The 18,665-nt window shown below is 29.4% G+C and overlaps 1 pseudogene; it reads left to right on the forward strand.

Moving 5' to 3' along the window:
* The first annotated feature begins 9,621 nt into the window (after window positions 1–9,621).
* LOC114760863 (probable beta-1,3-galactosyltransferase 8) lies at window positions 9,622–13,738 on the forward strand (annotated as a pseudogene).
* Window positions 13,739–18,665: the final 4,927 nt, after the last annotated feature.

Consider the following 18,665-nt stretch of genomic DNA (forward strand, 5'->3'; position numbering starts at 1 on the left):
CCAAGATCAACTTCTTTCCTTGCTCCACACTTGGTCCGCTTCCTAATTAGTGCATAAAATAACATAGGAGGAATGAGATTTGAAAGAAATCTTAGTAGCATATGAATTATAATTATCATGTAAATCAATGTAAGTTTAATTGTGACATGTCATGCAATCCAAACCATTCCCAACTCATAGGAATTCATACCAAATATCATGCAAGGAGAGGAACATCATATTATTCATATTGACATACCACAAAGTATTGGGCCAAAACATAACTAATGTCAATCAAACAATCAAGGTCACCACAAACTTTCTCCAATCCAAGAAACAACAATCACAACAAACAAGCAAGATAAACAATTAAATTATAATTCAAAGCTACCTTTGTGAAGCTTGTCCAATTAATTCCTCCAAGGAGCAATGCTTCTCCTTAATTCCTCCTCTCAATGCCTATTAAACCAAGCATAAACATAGGCCATATTAATCACAAAACAACTTGGTTTTAACACTTTAACATTAACTTAACAATTTCTCCTCTTTTTCTTTGATTTTTAACAAATTGATTCCTTCTTTAGAATCAATCATCTCATGACTCAATCCTACAAAATTTTTTATGAGGAATCCGATGGTGCAATCAGATTTTAAAAATTCATACTCCTTCCCCATGAAGTTTAATTGGCCGAATAGGGGGCTATATGCTTCTAAAAATTTTATTTTTGATTCCAATGATTTTAAACACTTTCTAACAACATATCCCTACACAAAAACATGTTTTAAAGCCATTGGAATCATCAAATCAATAAAAACAATCAACTCCTGCATGAACAGTGCTGGCCGAAATTCTCCCCTTAAACTCTAACCTTAATTTCATCCAAAAATCAATCCAGACATCACTTAATCTTCCTTATTCCCCTTGATTATTAAAGTTTCTATCCTTTCCTAAGCATCAAACATCCCAACCAAATTTTGGTAGAATTTTCAGCATTTTTCTAAGCCAAAATCTTAATACAATCAATGTAAAACTTAGGAATAATGATGCTTCGACATACCTTAATGTTTTCTTGAAGTAAGTTGGATGATTCCTTGCCTAAAACACCTCAAAATTTTTGAAAAATAGGGTTGGATGAACATTGGTAGAGTCTCCCCTTATTTTCCCAATTTTCTAACATTTTTCATGTATTTTCTAAGGGGTATTTATAAAAAAAAAAAAAAATCCATCTGCCCTCTCCCTCTTGATTTGACCAAATTCAAGGGTGTAGGTGGTAGCCATCAAGTGAGGGAATGATCAGATTTGCACAAGTGTACATTTGCTAGATATTTCCAAGCATTTTCCATGATTTTTTCACTTTTTATTTAATAATAATGGAATATGGAAAGTATACGAAATTGGGCTTCTAATGGGTCCATTGTGGTTTCCACAAATGGTTTAGGCTGACCCACAAACCAAATCACTATCCCAAACCAATTTGGAACTTTACAGTTACTATTCACTAGTAACATTCAATAATTTTTTCAGACCTCCACAAATTCATTTCTCTCTATGATAATTCACCTTTTAATAATGGAGTATGATCTAGAAATTTTCAGAATTTTTTACCACCTCCAGGTATTTATTTTGAATTTTCTCCAATTAGGCCTTTATCGGTAAATCTGAGGAAAATAAAATCCCTAAAATTAATTCTTGAACTTTCAAGACGTAAAAATCTGAGGGAAAATAAAATCCCTAAAATAAATTTCAATAAATATTTAGATGATTTATCCATCAATCTCACATATTTATTGAGACCTCTAACTAAATAAAGTAATTATTTTCCTCTGATTTCCCAATAATTTCCCAAAAAACCTCCGTTTACGGGAAATTCCGCATTAATTCATTTGCACCGAAATTTCACCTTTCAGACCTCAACTGGGTTTCCAAAACCTATACTCTACACTTTTTCCATTTTTCAGGAATTTTCTGGGATTTTTCTCGAATTTTCCCGTTTTGCCCTTCCTAGACCGATGATTATGAAAATGCCAACCCAGATCTTATCAGGGTTTCACATCAAAAGTTGTTTAATCTCCCTGTCTAGTTCCTACATTGACTGTCATTCCAATTTCTGATTCCCTGTAACCAGATGAAAATTCTTGGGATGTGACATATAACGTTAGTATTATACAAATGAGCATTTGTATAGGAAAAGAGAAATGCAATCTTATGGTGGATTAAATTTTTATATACCTTATCAAGCCAGCAGTTTAATAATATATGACATATTTTATATGCATCTAGGAAATATGGTGACTCAGTATATAGTAAAATTTTATGTGAATCCCAGAGGAATTCAAATTCTTGTGTGAGTTCAAAATGATATAATATATAATAGATTTGGATCATAATATATGAAAATCCCTGAAGGACTCAAGTTTTTGGAAGCATACAATTATGTTCTTAAGAACACTACTCAATTAAGTTAAATAAGTCTCTATATGAAGGCATACATAGTATAACTGATTTAGTAATCAGTTAAAACGATGATATAAAAATATTGCAAATTGTCCATGTATAAAAAGATCTAGAAATGAGTTTAGCATTGCTATTTATGTTGATGATATAAATAGTATCAAAACTTACGAAAAGTCTACAAAAGCTATGAATTATGTAAAGAAAGAATTTGAAATGAAAGATTTAAAAAGAATAAATACAGATAAGTCACATCCATTACATAGATAAGTCACATCTATTATATATTTTGATAGTTACAAGATCTTTAAATGCATATGGACTAAAGATCCATTTAGACTTTCAGAAGGTGATGAATAAATACTTGGTCTAGAAGTACCATATTTTAGTATCAGTGTAACAATTATGCATCTATCTAGCCATATAAAACTTGATATATCATTTGCTAATTAACATTATATAGTTCTTTACCAACATAAAGATATTGGAATGAAGTTGAAAACATACTTCGTTACTTTAGGGATACTGGGAAGGTGATATTATTTTATCTGAATGTACCTAGGACTAATCTTACTGCTATGTAGATAAAGTATTCTTATTTGACCTTCATGTCGAGAAATCACAATATGATCTACATGTGGGTAAACCAAAAATAGACTATTTGTCTTATGATTTTTAAAGAATTATGAAATTAATATTTGATGTTTTTATCTCACTACAATATTTGTAAGGCTTTTTAGTTATATTAGATTTTTCCTCTCAAAGATGTCAATTGATGTTGTCAAGAGGAGGAGTTGATACACACTGTACTCTTTTTTTTTTCTTCCCTTGTCTATGGTTTTGTCCTACTAGGATTTCTTAGCAAGGTTTTTAATAAGACAACATTGCATAGTATATTAATGAATGATGTACTCTTTTTTTCCACTAGGTTTTTGTTCCACAAGATTTTTTCTAGTTTAAGTTTTTTAATGAGGCATGTTTATATATAATGGACATCCAAAAGGAAGTGTTATAAATATAATAATATTTTTGTGGATATCTATATATCTCTCATTATCTTCTATATCTCTTATCATCTCCAATATCTCCCATTATCTCTGTATTCCACAATTATCTCCTATTATTATGTAATCTACAGATTCTGTCAAAGATATAAAATTGTGCCTAATAAATAAAGGCCATGCATTATGTATTTAGTACTTTGAATGGAATGAGACATACTCTTGTATTCTATTCTCCATTATTTTCCTCTCTTATTCTTTACTCTTTCTTTAGTTTTATAACAATATTGTAATTATTATTAGTTAGTCTCTATTTGCGTTTTTATTGAAATTTATTGCAAAATATGATGATGCTTGTAACTCCCACTTCTCGTTTGGGCCTGATCAGCAGTGCGTTTAAAAGAACATAATAATTAAACATTAGGCTTAGAGGGGCAAGACACCGTAGACTAAGAGGGGAATTAAATTATTAAGCATTTAAAAAAATCAAATATAAGGTTAAAGAAAATAGAAAGATTTAAAAGGGAATTAGATTAAAGAAAGTAATCACAAATAGTTATTAATATACTCGTATATTCATAATTGAAGATAATATATATATATATATATATATATATATATATAGGGACACATATAAATAAAGAAAAAAGATGATAACGTATAAAAACAATTAAAAAAACTCACACTAAATCTTAAAATATTTCCAGTCTCTTGAAATTAGTTTTATGACAATAGCATTTTTTAACGATAATAGTAATAATGATAATCATAGTATAATCTACTATATTTTATTGTAATTATTAACATTAATTTTAATGAAGGGTAAATTTAAAAAACTATACTATTTTTTTTGTAAATTTAAAAATATCAATGGCCATTTCCTAAGAAGTGTGAGGTTCATTATTTTTACTTTATGATTAGAATCAGATGACCCCTATTAAAAATGTTTTTGGCTACTAAATGTAGTACATCTCATAACAAGAATTCAAGCCTTGATTCGCTGCATTACGAAGGAGTAACTTTTTTTATTAGACTCAACTTTCGTTAGTGTGCATACACACCTTTGAATTAAATGCAGATTCTTCCTCTTATTGAAAATATTTATGTCACTGAGCCATAAGATCATTGATACATTTACACACACTAGTGCTTAAACAATTTCATGCTTATAAAGAGGAGGTCTTATTTAAGTAAAAAAATATATGAAGTGGTTGGGCGTGCCTTATATTTTACCACAATTCTTGAAATATCAATTCATATTATAACTTTTTTTGGACAGAACATTAATTTTTAAGTGGTTGAGCAAGAATTCTAAACTAAAAAGTAGAATAAACATATTATTCTTGAGAATTTCATTTCTTCTCTCTCTCTCTCTCTCTAACATTGTTATTCCTTTGATCCTCAATATAAGACTTAATTAACTAGTTTAAGTAAATTGAGGGAATAAGTTAAATTAGTTAATATAATATATTTTTTTCTCAAACACTTGGAAACATTTTTCTTAATTCTATCCCTCATCCTCCTACTAAATCATTGTTGAGGGAATATCAATACGATTAATTTGAAAAAAAATTAATAAACATGTGAAATAAGTTTTACATATAAAATTAATATCAATTCTTCACTTAGATCATACATTAAGGATTGGAGGAGTATTACTTATTTTAATTCCTAGTTAATGACTTTTTTGACAGTGCAATCTGCAATGCCCAAGATTCCTATGGGCCTTTGAAAAGATGAACTAAATCATGAATGAAAACAATCTAGGGCTTGTTTGGAGTCCTTTTCGGTAAATATTTATAAGCACTTTTATGTAATTCGAAAAAAAGTTCTTATCACATACTTATTTTATATTTCGTAAATTACAAATAAAAAGCTACTTTTGAAACTTTCAATCACTGTTCCAAGAAGCGGTAACCTAAAATGGTGAATTGAAGGCCAATTGAAGCACAAAAAATAAAATAAAAAATTTAGACAACCCATGAACTAACAACAAATAAACGAGGGTGAAAAATTGAAAAGTGAAGAAAAAGTGAGAATCGTACTGGGTTTTTCAAGTTGAAGTCTCTCTTGCTCTAAAATTTGGAGTTGTGCCATGTGAAAATGATAAGCTTTGAATTTCTAAAATAAAAGCATATCTGTTGTTCCCATGATCTATGTCAGTTTTAATTAGTAATGATATATTTTTTTATTCTTATTCATAAGCTACTTTTAATATTTTTCAGACTTAAAAAAATTCTAAATCTTGTTAATTCTACATTAAAATTTCACAATTTTATCCTCGTTTAATACATATACTTCCCAACAAAATAATATAAAGAAATTAGTTTATTCTGGTTTACGTTTCCATCAGAACCTGAAATTCAGGTTTTGAATTTTGGTGTATTGAAAGTATTACACTAACATGTGCTGCTCTGTCTCTGTCTCTGTCTCACGGAGTTATTGCTGGCAGCTATTAGCTATACGCTCTCAGAACTTCTGGTGTACCTACCCCACACACAACATCAGGATATTTTGAAAGGAGATATAATAATAATAATAATAATAATAATAATAATAATAATAATAATAATAATAATAATAATAATAATAATAATTGTATTGTTTATATTTCCAATTCTGTGCAAATATAGAGGGCAAAGGTGCATTATAAATTATTTAAATCTAGATATCACTAGAGAAGCTTTAGCTCATACAAATGCCCGGTTATAATCTTAGCTTTGTTGAAATGTAAACAATAATTAAATGTTGTAGATGAAAGAAAATGTTGATAAAAACATGGATAAAAATGTCACAAAACTTGAAATTGAGTAAACTATAAATTTTTTTTTAATCATAAAATCTCTGTATTAGGAAGTTCAAGAATAATTGTTTAAGCTTAAGTAAATGTCTTTAATACTAATACTAATAGCAAAATATGAATCATTCAAATTTGATGCGTGCGTGCGTTTGTGTGTGTATTATTTTAAGATTTTTTTTTGCATATTTTAGTATTAAAAATCATAATACATATTTTTTAAAAATTATAATTAAAAATTAAAAGTAAATATAAATATAAAATATGGATATGAATCCTCATCTTTAAAATAATATCTCAAATATTCATATTTAATTTGAAAGATTGAGATTTTAATGTTTTAATTTTTATATTTGATTCAAATATCAATTCCAAAATAAAAAGTCAAATAAAATAAAATGTAAATTTTTTAATTCTAATTTAATTAATTGAAATTAAAAAAATAAATATCTTCTACTCATCTTAATAATTTGAGATTAATATCCAAAGTTCACACACAAAGAGAGGATGTTCTTTTCTGCGAACACATTAATTTGCTGAAACATGAAAACTGCGTGATCAAACTGCCAATATTTTGGAAGTAATACAAACATACCTTATGACTATAATTAATCACACAAACACAAACTTGGCTTGTTGAGATCATCATAATAGGTCACTTCCCTTTTAAAGAAATCTAAATACAGAAAATTAACCTTTTCCATACACAGTTGCCATGATCCTCCAAACAGACATACCATTTCCAGGTAATAGAATGCAACTTCTTTTTGTTTGCAATCATTCATGATTTTGTCCATTTCTCCTTTATATTATTTTTGAAGTTAGAATTTTAAATATGGTTTTTTTTTCCTTTTTTAATGGTACCAACTGATTCTTGGAAGCTAAATTGAATCGTCCTACTCATTGGTTGGTCGCATGGATTCATTTAGTTGCCTTCTCTGAGGACAATTCTTTCATTTTTCTTTTCCTTTTTGTTTTAATAAAGCAATATTTTGGCTTGTATCTCGATTTGTTTTGATATTCTAAACTTGGATTGTTGAATTGTTTTTTGGGCATTGTGTGCTATTTTTCAAATTTAATTTGCATTAAATATGATTTTTAATTTTGTGTATTTAGTTAAAATAAAAAAATGTAAATAAATATTATTTTTATTTTGTTGCTATTTCTTTTAAATTAAGGTTAAAATGGTAAAATAAAATATTACATACAAAATATAGAATCATCAATAGCAGCACTGGAGTAGCCATTGGTAATCCCTTTTTTTAAATTATTATTAAAGTATTTTATTAGCATCCATTTTTTTGGAGTTGTAAGAAAAATATATTATTACTTTTTTAATTTACTTTCTAATGTTTTGTTATATATGCGAGTTAATTCTGTGTCCTTATTTATATTTACACTACTTCTTTAATAACAAATTATAAGTATGTTTTGTATTGAGATAACATAAAATAAACAAAATTAGTCACATGAACTCTACAAAATTTTAAAACAGGAAGTAAATCAAAATTTTTGGCGAAGTAAATTAAGAATTTAATTTTGAAATTTTTTTTACAAGGCAGTAAAATTTTTCATGTTTCTTGATAATAAAAAGTTTCTGAACTTACGAGAAAAATATTGTAATTATATACCTTTTAATCTATATATCTATACAACTCATTATAAATTATAAATAGTATAAATCATTATAGATTAAAAATACTTTTTGATTGTTTAAAAACACATTTTATAATTTAAGCAAACTTTTTGTTTAAATTATAAAATGTGTTTTTAAACAATCAAAAAGTATTTTTAATTATAACGTTTTGGTTAAATTATAAAATGTTTTTTTAAACAATTAAAAGTGTTTTTAATTATAAATTAGAGATATCAATGACCTATTTAATGGTTTCTCTCTTGTAACCAAATTTGGAATTGATAAGGCGGTAATTTAAGCGCTCAAGATATCTCTTACGAGTAAAAGATTTTGACATGTTCTTCATATATTCTACATATGTTTTTGGGAAAGATATGTTTATTGTGACTTGCATTTTCAATTCATTAATATCTTTTAATCAGTGCAACATCCCACATGTGACAACATGACATGATACCTTTTGCCAAGAATAACCTATAAAAATTGATTGACCAAATATTATCAAGACTTAATTAATCCGAATGATAAATATCTCTAGATATTTGGAACAAATATTTTGCCTAGTTCGTCTAAAGTTGAGCTAGATAGTTTAAGTACTTTTGTAATTAAATCATCAATTTTTTTTTAATCAGTGGAAGACTGTCTTTCCCCTTTTAACCTTTTTATGTAAAAAACTATATACTCCCTTCGTCCTATATGTAAGAAGAGTTTTTAAGAATGATAAGTTCCTATTCATAAGAAGCGTGTTTGAAATTTTTTGTATAATTTTTATTTTTACCGACATTAATTATTGGGTAATCTCATTGTGTCAATTAACTATATTTACTGGCTCATTTTCTCCACAAATATAGATATTTTTTTAAAAATAAATTACATTTTTTTACATATTTACTGTCTTTAATAAATTTTAACCAATTTTTTTTATTTATATAAGTTAATTATTTGTATCTTATAAAAAACAAAGGGAGTAGTATTCAGATTTACCCACTAATCTTTATTTAAATTAAACTGGGTTAGCTCCTCCATTATTTGCGGAAAGCCAATATCTTTGTGAGTGTTGTTTTCAACTCTCCAATGAAGGTTAAAACTATGGGAAAATCACAAAAACAATCCTTTAAAATTTAAAAATTACATGCAGAGACTCTTTCACAAAAATTATTATTAATTGCTTATCAATTGTTGTCAAAATCAATACTAATTGTGCAATAGGTCCCTATTTATAATTTTTCTATTTTCAAGGTCCTTTTTTATGATTTTTCCCAAAACCATCTGATTGAATGAAATTATGAATCTGTAATAAAAATTAATTAAATTTGAACTATATGCCTAAATGTATAGACAGCCTACATCATATCTCTAAAATATAACATTGAAAGTACAGCAAGCACAACGAAGATCATATGGGTTTTGCATTTTATAGCATATAGCTCACAAGTTTTGTTTTATTCCGCCAAATCAATCGATATCTTCTTCATACATGTGCGTGTAAATATTGCCACCTTATAAAGAGATCATAATTTCTTATACTTGATCTTCACCACTGTTCTGAGATCATTTTCTCTCTCTGCATTTCTCTTTCTTTTCTTTTCTTTTCTTTTCCATGAAAACTCACAACAAGGCCCTAATTAACGTCAAGGTGGTGCCATCAGAGAGGAATAAACTGGTTGCAGGATCATTACAGAATTGCATTGTCTCATTGTGGCCTTGGAAGAAGCAGCTTGGTGATCATCATCGTCATCACAATATCAGTAAGAAGATGAGGGGGAAGGCATTTTCAGGCAAAGCCATTCTCTTCTTGACCATCGTCTGTTTTCTTGCCGGAACCCTATTCACCACCCAGATTTGGACTCGTCCGTCCACCATTGAAACCGTCGTGCCAGTGGCCACACAAGGATGCGATCATAAGCGGGTAATTTATAAGTACTTGTTGGTTCTGGAAAACAGTTTAATTTGTTATATTCTTACCATAAGATTTCTTAATAATGTTTGGAAATCTTATAATTTATTGTATTTTGGTGTGAAATATTTTAATGTGCTTATGACCTTAATAATAATATTGCATGTGAAATAATGGTGTCTAATGTTGTGAATCAATGAGCCCCCTTTTACACAATATATACTCAATCTCACAACTACGATTTGAGTAAATTAGCTACCTTAACAATTTCCACATGATATATTTTGTGAATACCATAATAATATAATAATATTTTTAAATTTTTTTTCCCCCAGAAATTGGCTGAAGGAAAACCTGGAGATGTCATGGAGGAAGTCTCGAAGACCCATCAAGCTATCCAGTGAGATTTATTTGTTTCAATATATTGTACTTTTTCCTCTCTCTCTTTTTTTTTTATATGCATACTGCCCCCCCTCTCTCTATATATATAGTAGTGATGCAATACATTAAGAGTAATTAATTAATTAATTTGGGGTACAAAAATAGGTCACTGGATAAGGCAGTTTCAACGCTGGAAATGGAACTAGCAGCAGCACGGAGAAACAGCCAACATAATAACAAAAATAATAATAATAGACCGAAAGCTTTTGTGGTTATCGGAATTAATACAGCTTTTAGCAGCAAGCAACGACGAGACTCACTTCGACGAACATGGATGCCTACAGGTAAATTTACTGTTAATATTAATTAATTAATTATTTATTTAATGCTTTTGATGCTCGTAATTTTCATCTTAGAATTGTAGTAGATTTGCTTTTTAAACGATTGTTACTTCCAGATTCTCATATAATTAATAGTTTTATCCCTTATTGACTCACGATTTTATGGGGGAAAAAAAATGAAGATATCTAAGAGAAAATTAGAGAATTAATATAACAGTTTATTGGTTATATTTTGTTTTTGTTTTACCCGCATATTTTGTTGCAATATAGACTACTCAATAATTATGTTAAATATTTTGAATAGAAGAAGTAATAATAGTAGTGGCAAGACCTTTGATTTGGCCGAGTTAGAGAGATGATTTGTACACTATTATTGTCCTTTCACAAAAACAGAATATAAGATATATACTTGTTGTATTTTTATTATTTTTGAATTATATATAATTATTTTTTAGTTATAATGGAAATTTAAAACTTAAAAAATAATTTTTAATTAAATTATCGAGTTTATTTCAATTATACAAAACAAATTACTTATGAGTTATGATATCTGAAGGCAGAGATTTTTTTTTTTTTTTTGCCAACAAGGCTTCAGAGATACCTAATGATGGATACTGACCATCAAACAATAATGTAATATATTTGCTTTGGTGTATACTCTAGACTCTAGAGAGATGATTGGTGCGTCATCACTTGATTTAATATCCTACCTATATTTACTTATTGAATAATAGATGTCTTTAGCTCTAAAATATCCTTATCCTCTTTTCTTAGTATTTATCAGAATCTTTATTTGTACTCTTTCGTATTATAAACTATAGAACTCTTGTTTAATTAATATTATTTTGTCCTTTTTCCCCAAAAAAAAGAGAGGAAGAAATACGTCTCTCTCTCAAACACACTCATCAAGTAATTCATGAGTTGCCATGCTTTTGGTAAATAAATTAAAAAATACCATATATTAATTTTTGAAGCGTGTCCCTACGAAATAAATCGAGGACAAACTAAATCTCAATCAATATGCAAATTAGCTCAAATTGATAAATGTATCCGCATTTTGAGACCAAGAAAATCCTAATCTTTATTGTTTAAAGTAAATGTTAAGTTAGTCCTTGTTATTATATTTGGTCATACATTTAAGTTAACGTCATTTTATTATGTATATCTCAAATGATTGATATTGAAACATCTATAAATAGGTAACGAGCTGAAGGAACTTGAGAAAAAGAAAGGAATAGTGATAAGGTTCATGATAGGGCACAGTGCAACACCAGGAGGCATTCTGGACAAAGCCATAGACGAAGAAGCAGCTCAATACAAAGACTTCCTCAGACTTGATCATGTTGAGGGCTACCATGAGCTCTCTTCTAAGACTCGTCTTTATTTCTCCACCATTGTCTCCTTGTGGGATGCCGAGTTCTACATGAAGGTCGACGATGACATCCACTTGAATCTAGGTACTTACATATGAATTGAACTAAATCTTGAGCCTTGTGCTTTATATGAAGTTTGAGTTGAAAGCATGACATTAAAATTATATTCAATTTAGGTCAATCGGCCAAACTAGTGAATTAGTGAACGAATTTCCCATAGTCGGTCCAATCAAAAGTTTTGAACAGGTCAATTAGGCTGCATTTTATACCTTTTTCTCCTTGCTGAACTTGAAATGACATCATTTTAAGTTAAAACAATAGAAGCTCATCAAAATTTGTGCTTAAGTACTCTTTTTTCTTGGATTTTATGGGATTTATACATGAAAGTTCTATTTATTTGTGGATTAATACTTTTTATTCAAATATCATTTTTTGATTTAACCATAATTACATTGATGACGCTTAAACTACACCTTAGTTTAATGGCCAGTCCAGTCCAGAATACTTAGTTGAAAGTTGCATCTTTTCTAGTATTTATATTCTTATATATGATTGCAAATACATGTGAATGTTGCTTCTTATATATGTTTTGAAGGTACACTTGTGAGTACGCTTGCTAAATATCGATCAAGACCTAGGGTTTACATTGGCTGCATGAAATCTGGTCCTGTTCTATATCAAAAGTGAGTTTTTTTCCCCCCTTCTATATGTTTAATTTGCTGATAAGTATATGTTAATTAGCAATACATTTGGATTTTTAATGTGATAATATCAATGTTAATTGGGTTATTATCAGAGGGGCTAAGTATCATGAGCCTGAGCACTGGAAATTTGGAGAAGAAGGAAACAAGTATTTCAGGCATGCCACTGGCCAAATCTATGCCATTTCTAAGGATCTTGCAACTTATATTTCTATCAATTGGTGAGTACTGAATCTTCCATAAATACTCATAAATTATATGCGCAAAATAGAGATATTTGATTTGAATCTACATTTAATTTGGCTAGATATATAATTTTATTGTTATTATTCAGTGAGATATATATGTACATATATATAAATATATATAGTCATTAATAAAGTGTCATTGGCAGGCCTATACTCCACAGATATGCAAATGAGGATGTGAGTTTAGGGTCATGGTTATTTGGCTTAGAGGTTCAACATCTTGATGAACGTTCTATGTGTTGTGGAACTCCTCCAGGTTAGCTATCAAGTTTCATCTTTACTTTTAACAAAGCCTAAAATTAGAAGTTTCTCTATTTACAGCTATTCAAAACATATAGATCATTTCTACTCCTTCTTTCTAAATATAAAAGTTAGATAACTAATTTATGGGGATAATAAAATTAATTAGTTGAGTTAATTATGCATAAAAAAAATATTTGTTCATCTCCACTAGATACTTCTTTAATAATTTTCAATGGAAATTACCCTCAAATGAAATCTTCCTTTAATATGTGCAATCAATAATGATAGTTTAGGAAAAAAATTGTAAATTTAGGAGATAAGGTAAATTGGTATCTTAGTATCTTACATTTAAAATCAAAGTAAAATTTTCACTTCTTTTTAACATTTAGGACCGGAGGAGTAACATATATTGATTTAGATTTTGTAGAATAAATTTTTTTTGTTCAATGATATTTATAATATGGTTAAGCCTAGTTAAAGCACATCAATGACATTTTACTCCTTATTTCACATGAATTTAATTTGGATCAATTTGTACAGACTGTGATTGGAAGAAAAGGGCGGGAAATGTATGCGTGGCGTCGTTTGATTGGTCATGCAGTGGGATTTGCAAGTCAGTGGAGAAAATGAAGGACATACACAAATCTTGTGGTGAAGGAGAAGGAGCTGTTTGGAATGTTGAACTCTAATTTAATAATTTAGACTTAATTAGTTTTCTTAGACACAAAAATATAACCAAACATAGGATCTTAATTAATGATTCAGTGCTTTTTCCTTTCTTTCCTTTTTTTTCCAAAAAAAGTTTTTGCTTACCATATTTTTATACCAACAATCGTAGAGTTCTATGTAAGACTGTAGTAATTTTCTTATTCCCTATTTGGATTTAATTTTATGTTTTAGAGTCCTTTCATGATGCTTAATTAACTTAGATTACAAATATAAGTGGACAGGTTAAAATTGTTGGATACATGGAAAAGGGATTTTAAAAAGTGGGAGATGTGATAAGAAAAATATTTTTTAATGACTTCATCATGTTAATGATGCAAATAAAAAAATATATTTCTTTCAATATCATCTTTCTAAGTTAGTAAAAAGAAAAGAAAAGAAAAGAAAACACCGGCATATTTGTTATGGGACCTCTATGAGCTTTTCGGAGTACAATACAAAATATAAATGTGTATGGAGACAAGAGACATGCCTCAAAAATTTTTTTTTAATCCTTTTCACCTATTTTGTTTTATTTTTTAATATTATTTCTCTGCACTTGGGAGGTACCTTACCATTTTCTTCTTTCATAGAATAAGCGTAATTGTTCACATAATTAAAAATAACCACACACACACACACACACACACACACATATATGGTTACTAAGCATAATTCAATCAGATATAATTCAAACATCTTTTAAGAATAAGATAACACCAAAATGTTCAAGCATATATTAACCACTGAACGGTTAAACTTCTGGATTGTTCATATATAATCAAAAGTAGAACATGCATATATGTAATCAAAAGATAACAAAACCACCAACAGTTTTTCAAGCAGATTAAACCATCGAAACTAAAATTGAAATCCGATCTATTACTCAAAGGAAATATTTTAGTTTAGATGGGACTAAATGTCTTGATATGATCTTCCAATCACTAAATCCATAATCATGGCTTATTGTCATTGGAGACGGTGAGTTTCACATTTCTCGTCGTCGTCAGCTTTGCTGAATCGTTTACCATTCCCATAAATGGAAAATACTTTTGTGCATGACTTGCTACTTGAGTTGGAGTTCTAGATGGCACTAAATGCCTTGATATGTCCTTCCAATCACCTCTTCCATAACGTTCAAGTCCCAGCAAGAACATTCTGTTACACATATTAAATCATCACTCTTTAATTATATGCAGCACATTTATCATATACTATCTTCATTTCTTAACATAAGAGCTCGTTTGACTTTTATTTTAGTCTTAAATATAAGACTCTAATTCATTTTGTCAATCATATTTATCCATTTTTTTTCAAGGTAGTCCTTATAATCACTACAAAAAATTTGAAATGTCACCGCTAGGTCACCACCCTTGCGGCTGTGGCTAAAGCTTATCAGCGGTGACATACAAAGTCGATGTTGAAAGTCTATTCTTAGTGGCGAATGAAAAGTCTTTTCAATGGTGACATAATGTCAATGAGCTTGCTACCAGCAAATGTTGCCACTGAAACATAGGAAGCTTTAGCAGCGATAATTATTGTCATCACTGAAAGCTCAATTAGCAGCGACGGAAGTGTCACTGCTAAAATAGGTAACTGGCGGTGACAAATTGTCACCACTGGTTATTGTTTTCAGCAGCAACATTAGTGTCGCTGCTGATTGAGGTTTCAGGGGTGACATTTTGGTCTCCACCAGTTATATTTTCAGTGGCGATAATTTTCGCTGCCAATTACCCTTTTTAGCAACAACAAAGTTTAATTATTTTTATAATATGTTTAATTGTTCAAATCTTTTTATTTATATTCCTGGTAAATATCATCATAAGGTTTAATAAAAATAAAGTAATTAACTGACAAATATAATAAATTGAATAATAATATTTATAGCCATCAAAGTGTTTCTATGTCTTTAACCAAAATAAAAAAATTATTCAATTAAAAGATGCAGTATATAATGCAAAAGGAAAATTATGTAGAGGGATCAATACTAGGGATGCTAGAAGTAGGAGTATCTGTAGAAGCATTTAATTGCATCTTTTGCATGAAAGCAGTGAACTGAACTTGTATTCTCTACTCGATCAATTGCTCCATCCTTTGTTTAAGTTATATGCGCTCTACTTCCATCTTTACTCGCTCTGCTACATTTTTTGCTTCCATTTTTTCTCACTCTACTGAACATTCTGCTTCCATCTCCTCTTGCTCTACTATAAGGTTTGCTTCCATATTTTCTAGCACCTCTTGAAATCTTCTTTTAAACTCTTCATATAGTTGGGTGCGTACATTCTCAAGTGAATCACTAGATTGAGTATGAGCCCTCTTCATTCAAGGCCCTGCTTTATAGCCTTTTCCTCTAACATATCCTGACCTCTCATCAAGAATAGCTATCAATATCTCATTAGAGGTCATTTAAGCATCACTATCTAAGGATTACTACTGAACGAGTTCATGCATATGATCCTATAGTTGCAAATTACAAATTAAATTAATAAAAAAATAAAGTTATTTAATTAAACATAAAAGATAAATATAATGCATACATGGATCTCTTCAAATTGCGGATCCACCCTACTCTAACTGGCCATCTGCAGTCTTCCTAGTATGTGTTATCTCCCAAACCTGATTTGAGGGCGCAGGCTATCTAGTGATGGGGTTTCTCTATAAAGCATAATATACAAAAATAACAAATCTTGAAAAATAAAAAAAAATCATAAGAAAACAAAGTGAAGTGAAGAGGCAACTTACTACAGAGAACTCAACCTTTGCAAATGATTGGGGACTACATGTATGCTTTGTCACTTGTTTTCCTCGGTTTTGTGTGTTTATAGCACTTTTATTCTACGTCAAATTTGAGTAACTACTAATTTTATTGAATGAAATAATTGTATTATCCATTTGAATATTTAGTATTTAGTAAGATACCTTAAATGGATTTGACTGAAAATATGTCAATAACCACTCCCAATTTTTAAAACTTACAGTTTGAGGTGGATTTGCCAACCTTTCTTCATCAATGTCAAATTTCTTATAGTAGCTATGTAAGTTGGTCTTCTAATTTCTGAGAGCATTTTGAAATGTAGTCACTATCTATCATACCTCTCTTTAAAATCCATTATACATCAATTGGAACCATTATAAGGTGTTTTGCAGCGTTTTCGAATGAAAAATTTCAAGTTCAAAATTTTGCCCTTAATTCTGTTCATACACTATTCATCCGAAAATAGGCCAACTTTGAAAATTCATAACTAATTCTAGAAAAATAAAAATGAGGTGGTTCCAATTTTCACATGAAGTTTGCTAAGATTTCTATGGAGGAAAAATATTCATTAGACTCAATTCCATCTAGAACAGCACCAGAAAATTTGACAAAGTGCACTGTTCATTTGGTTAATTTTCTAATTTTCAGTATTTTCGTCCAATTTTGGAAGGATATAACTCTGAGCACAAAATCTAATTTTAATGGTTTACCACTTGATTTAAAGCTAAAAATGAGATCTATAAGCCTGTAAAATTTCATGCCCAAATTCCAATAATTGCTCATCATTTAATGTGCCACAAGATTGGCACTATTTAGGGAGATTTCATCCCCTAATGCTACTTTCTTTAATTTATCTTTCATTTTTCTTTTTCTTACACTCTTTTAACATTGCGTCATCCATAATTTTAATATAAGGACATGTCATACAAACATAATTTACATTACATATCATTCATAATCCATTACATTCTCAACATAAAGTTCATTAATACATTACACAACATAACATAATAACATCAATTCCAAAATGCTCCTCTATCCCAAAATCATTTCCTTGCCCTTGCCATCGGATGAATCATTCCCTATTTGAGACATAATTTAACATAGGGGAAATGAGATTTCAAAGAAATCCCCATAGCATATGAATTATAATTGTTATGTAAATCAAGTAAGTTCACATGTGATATGTTATCAAACCTCAAGGCATAATCAAACCACATAAAATCATGCTTAATGCCATGGCAGGAGAGGAACATCTACACTTCAACATTAACACAATTCAATGCATTTGGCTAAAGCACAAACCAAAGTTATCCAATCAACTAATATCACCACACAAGTTCCTCAACGCAAGCAAACAACAAATCACATTAAACAAGCAAGATAAACAATCAAATTATAGTTCAAAGCTACCTCTTTAACACTTGTCCAATTGGTTATTTGAAGAACAAAGATTCCTCTTGGTTCCTCCTCACAATGCTTATTAAACCAAGCATAAACATAGGCCATATTAATTCCTAAACAACTTAAACACAATTCTTAAACTTTAACTCAATAATTTTTCTCTTTTTCTTTGATTTTTAACCATATGATTCCTCCTTTAGAATCAATAACCTCATTGCTTAATCCTACACAATTTTTCATGAGGAATCCAATGGTGCAATCAGATTTTTAAAATTCAAACTCCTCCCCTATGAACAGTGACTAGTCGAATAGGGGGTTATATATCTCCAAAAATTTTATTTTTAATTCCAATGATTTTAAACACTTTCCAACATCATAACCCTACACAAAAACATATTTTAAAGCCATTGGAATCATCAAATCAAGCCATAACAATCAGCTCCTGCATGAACTTGGTTTGGCCAAACCTCCCCCTATAACCTAACTTTGATTTTCTTCCAAAAACTCAACCATACACCACTTAATCTTACTTATTCCACTTGATTATCAGGGTTTCTATCCTTCCCTAAGCATCACAATGTCCAGCAAAATTTTGGCAGTATTTTCCTTAATTTTTCAACCTAAAAACCTCAATGAAAATAGTGTAGAACTTAGGAATAAGGAGGCTCAGACTTACCTTGATGTTCCCTTAATAAAAACTGAGTGATTCCTTGCCCAAAACACTTAAAAATTTTGGTTGGTGGGTGCTGGAA

This window comes from Neltuma alba, unplaced genomic scaffold (genome assembly GCF_004799145.2).
Source record: "Neltuma alba isolate B1F8T4 unplaced genomic scaffold, ASM479914v2 tig00011033_pilon, whole genome shotgun sequence".
Classification (NCBI taxonomy): Eukaryota; Viridiplantae; Streptophyta; class Magnoliopsida; order Fabales; family Fabaceae; genus Neltuma; species Neltuma alba.